The following is a 5,157-nucleotide window of genomic DNA, read 5'->3' as shown; positions in this document are numbered from 1 at the left end:
AACTTGAACTAGGTTCACTACGTTCGGGATGCCTCCTCTTTCTTCTCAAATCACGTTCAAAATCGTCGTTAAAGTCTAAGATATGTGCATGCACAGTTTGAGAACTCCGCGTCATGCACTAGTACCTAAAAAAACAAGAAACAAAAATAGGTCAGAAACTACAACAAAATCAGAAACAAAGTGAAATAAATGAAACAAAAACAATCCAAGGGATTTAGCAAAGTTGCTAATCCCCGGCAACGGCGCCAAAAATTTGATGCGAAATATATTAAGCACACAAATTAAACCCTCTTCTGACAATTGTAGCAAAGTATGTAAGTAGGGATCGTTCAAAACCGGGGATTAGGAGGGATTGCTAAACTCTTGAAAACTGACCTAAGAACTCCAAAACAAAGTTAAAAACACTAATTTGAACTCAAAGAATGAAAAACCAAAGTTAAAACACTAAAACAAAACAAAAACTCAAAACAGCAACTAGAAGACTCAAAACTGCCTAAAAACCACTTTCTGGGCAGTTTTGAGCACCTACACTAATTTGGACGAAATTGGTTGAAAACTTGACTCAAAACACTTAAAAACATGAACCAAAACAATTTCTAACTAAATTGAGACTTCAAAGTAAAGGGGGATTTGATTTGGACGAAATTAAAGTTGAGAAAACAGATTGCAAAGTAAAACTGATTTTGAAACGTTTTTGGGGTTTTTAATGGATGATGAACTAGTTAGGGGTTCTTTCTCCACACATGACAAGTATGCAAATGACTCGATTTCCAGTTATTCCTTCATAGAATTATGAATGACAATGCCCCAAATTAACCGTGACATCACTAGTTAATTCTCAAGTTTTCCTTGTGTTATTGAATTGGATGACATCATACGACAACCCAAAGCATTCTTCAAAAGTTCCTTACATGACATCATAATAAAGATACAATCAAAGATCATTATGTTCAATGAAAACTATAAGCATTGACAAAGCACTTGTGACTATGACATCATGACACTTATGCTAGGAATTGAACTTAACGCGATTGTGACTAGCAACCTTCACTACTTGTAAATATAAGTGTGTGACAATTATGTGAAACAAACTTATATTCTAGCATCATATTCATGCAAGCCAATTAAGTGTCGACCCCTAATTAACAAACACAAATACGTTATCACTCGCACAGTTAAGCCAATTGCATTCACGATTCAAGAACTCATAACTGGAATTTATCAAATCAACTTGCACACATAGTTATGGCTTCGAAATCACCCCTAACCAATAGGGGTTTAGCCACTCATGTTCATAGCAAAATGAAAGGAAAATAAATTAAACATTGAAATCATAAAACGAATTACACCTAGAATGCACCAACGACGAAGCTTGAGCATCCAAGAGTCTTTCCTTCTTTCTCCTTGCTACGGCACAAAGGTGGATGGGATGGTTGGGATGTGTTTTAGGATCAGGGATTATGGAATTGGATGGAGGATAGGCACGGCAAGGTGTAGTGTTTGGTTGGAATTGTGTTTTTAGGATTTTAGGATGTGTAGAGTGGTGTGGCTAGATGAATGGACGAAAATTGGGTGAATGAGTGATCCCACAAGTGCCTTGCTGCAAAGCCTTATTTATAGGGCTAGGAAAGGTTTTGAACTTAGTTGAAACCAAAAGGTTTTTTGTACCAGAAATTCTATACATGAAACACTTAAAGGATATATGTGTGTAGCTTGGACAAGGTAGGAGACAAGATAGGACGGCTAGGAGACAAGGTAGGACGGCTAGTGACGGCTAGGAGACAAGGTAGGATGGCTAGTGACGGCTAGGAGACAAGGTAGGACGGCTAGTGACAAGGTAGGACGGCTAGTAGACAAGGTAGGACGGCTAGGAGACAAGCTAGGACGGCTACGAGACAAGGTAGGACGGCTAGTGATGGCTAGGAGACAAGGTAGGACGGCTAGGAGACAAGCTAGAAATTAGGCACCATGTGTGAATAGATAAAGCCTTCTAGAAATAAGGTTTTTTTAGGCCCCCTTGCAGCTCCCTAACTGAATTCAAGCCTTCAAATTCGTCCATCCTCATGCCTCCATGCTTGCACTATCCAATCTTGGCCCAAAAATGCTCTAGAATGCTCCAAATTGCTTCTTTTTGCATACTTTGACACTAAAACCTGAAATTGCACGAAAATGACTTTAAACACTTAAACTAACTAAGGAAAAACAACATAAATGCATGAGAACAAGCCAATTAAGTCGCATAAAAATGCTCCTATCAATCTCATAAATGTTATATGACTCTTGAGCATTCTTTTTCTTCAATGCTCCACCTGCTGCATTATCCACAGTTGATTGACAATTTTGGGTTAGTCCATCATAGAAAATTTGCATTTGTAAGTGAAAAGGTAACCCATGGTGTGGACATTGTATCAAGAGGCCTTTAAAACGCTCCCAACACTCATTGAAAGGTTCTCCATCATCTTGTTTGAAGTTGAAGATTTGTCCCCTTAATGTGGCTGTCTTTTGAGTGGAAAAGAACTTCTCCAAGAACTTCTTAGCCACGGCATCCCATGTGGTGAGGGAACCTGGTGTTAGAGTCATCAACCAACTCTTGGCCTTATCTTTCAAGGTGTAAGGAAACACTCTCATCCTCAAATTCGCTTCACTCACTCCCTGCAAAGGTAAACCACTCACAACATTGTAAAATTCTTTAATATGAGCTAAAGGATCTTCATTAGGTAAGCCATAAAATGAGGGAAACATATGAAAATGTGAAGATTTGAGATCATAGTTTCTAGCTTCTGTGGGCAGCAAGATGCATGAAGGTGAATTTGGTATGATTGGTTGAGCAAAGTCCTCTAAAGCTCGAAGTTCATCTTCGTTGCCCGCCATCTCTTCTTCTCTTTCCCAATTAAATTGCTCAGATTCTTTACTTGTTGAACTAGGTGAATTCCCTTCTTCTTCCTCACGGCTAAATGATGAACTTGATGGCACAAAATTGTCCAAAGTGTGGCCCTTCAACCGTTCAATTCTTTGGCCTAACTCAACAAGTTTATTTGACATATACTACCTGAAATAAAATAACACAAGTGTGAATGAAAATCTACTAGCAAACAACAATGAAATGAACAAAAATAAACTTAAAAACGTTTGAAAGGACTCAAAGGACTCAAAACAGATTCACAAGACTCAAAACAAGCTAAAAACTCCCAAAACTGCCTAAAAACACAAATTGGGCAGTTTTGACACTAAACTCAATTTTGGACGAAAATTAGGTTTGAGCTTGACTCAAAATGCTTCAAAACACAAGACAAAACAGATTCTAAGCCTAAAACTTAACAAAATATGGGGAGAAATTGTATTTGGACGAAATGCAATTAAATGGACAGATTATAACTAAAGCAGATTGTAAAGCAAATTGATGTAAACCAATGGATAATGGAATGGCTAAGGGATTCTTTTCCACACATGAAATGTATGCAACTTAAATCAACTTCCAGTTATCAATTTGACAAGTTATGAACCTTGACACTAATCAAAATAGCAAACAAGCAAACAAGCAATTACAAGGGACTGAAATCAGTCCCCGGCAACGGCGCCATTTTTGTTGAAGTATATAATTCCTTCCTAATGCTAGAATATATTTAGTATAATGGCACAAGCAAGGGTGTCGAATCCACAGGGACTAATTGGACCTATGTAATTACTTGTTTTGCAAGAACTCTAAGAAATGAATCAAACTAAACAAACTAGGCAGATTTGGAAATGAATCAAACTAGTCTAAATAGACAGATTTGTTGTTGTAACTTGAAAGCATGAGAAAATGAAGTAAACACAATTAAATGAATCAATAACTAATGTAATGGGATAGTATCAATGGAAATGAAGCTAGGGATTCGATTTCACCATTGCTCAACTAAGTCCATGTTTGTCAAGTTAGTTTATTCTCAGCCATCTACCTATTCCTTGAGTTTGTTTCACTTAGATATGATCAACCATATGATGTGTGAATTTGATCAAATGTCCCTACTCACGAACCTAGTTGTGATGTGCAACGTTGGTTCATAATCAAGAGTATGTAATGCACAAGAAACTTTCGTAAAACCAAAGGGAATAACTCGGCAGGATGTTTGCAAAACATTCCCTTCATTCATTCACATATCCACCAAGATTATGCATGATGTGTGCTCTAATCTTGGCTAAATAACCTGTGGTTAATTCAAATGGTGATCAAACATTAAAATCAACTCACAAAGTCACAACTAAATCAGAGAATGAAACAAGAAATAGATGAACAAACTGAGCATTCTAACTTGATTACATGGCAAACTTTGCAAGGCTACATCGAATCCCTAGAGAAAGATTAGTTACAATTCATGTTTACAGAATGTTTAACATAAAGGTACACAACATGAATGAACATAGAATGAAGTAGAAGGAACCCTTGAAGCAAAACTGATGTTGAATTCCTTGAAGAGTGCCTTCGGTGTTGGTGCTCCAAGTGTGGTACGGATGAAGGTAGATTGGTTATGATTGCATGGTTTCTGCCAATGGGACAGAAATGGAGTGAAATGGAGTGGTTATACGTGTGTGGAAGAGAATGGCTAGCTTCTGTGAGAGAGGGAGAGTGTCGAATGCAATGGGATGGAGAGGGAGAATGAGAGTGAATGATGGACAGAAAATGGAGCAAATATGGTGTGTAATGGAATGAATCCGAGAGAGGGATGAGTGAGAGTTACTTGGTCCGTTTTTGAATGTAGCTAATGATGGAAAAACAATCAGAATCCATGAGAAAAACTGACATGGTCCATGTGAAAGGGATGCTGCAAAGGGGATTAATGTGCACCGTATGGGCAGTAGGGAGTTGGAATCGCATAAAATGGTTGTTTTAGTGGATTTCTGGCATGATACCTGCAAAGCATGGACATGATCTGCAAGTATGTGGTTTATTTAATCCAAAACACATGTGGGATGTCTGCAAGCATGAAGTGGATAACCTGAAATTGGTTATAATACTCTGGGAATGGGCAGAAAGCTCACGGCATGGACAAAGGGGGGTTGGAATCACATGGAATGATGGGATGAAATGGATTTCTGAAATGATGGCTGGAAGGAGTGGACATGATCTGCAGATATGTGGTTTGTTTATTCCAAATGCATGTGGATTTCTGCAAAGAT

The 5,157-nt window shown here is 38.0% G+C and overlaps 1 non-coding gene across 1 annotated transcript; it reads left to right on the top strand.

Annotated features, from left to right (window-relative positions):
• Positions 1–2,386: 2,386 nt before the first annotated feature.
• LOC137714024 (small nucleolar RNA R71) lies at positions 2,387–2,497 on the top strand. Its single transcript, XR_011065366.1, has one exon. It is a non-coding gene; the product is annotated as a small nucleolar RNA R71 (small nucleolar RNA).
• Positions 2,498–5,157: the final 2,660 nt, after the last annotated feature.

This window comes from Pyrus communis, chromosome 13 (assembly GCF_963583255.1).
Source record: "Pyrus communis chromosome 13, drPyrComm1.1, whole genome shotgun sequence".
NCBI lineage: Eukaryota > Viridiplantae > Streptophyta > Magnoliopsida > Rosales > Rosaceae > Pyrus > Pyrus communis.
Note: the sequence above shows the minus strand (reverse complement) of the source record. Positions and strands in the feature narration are given on the sequence as shown.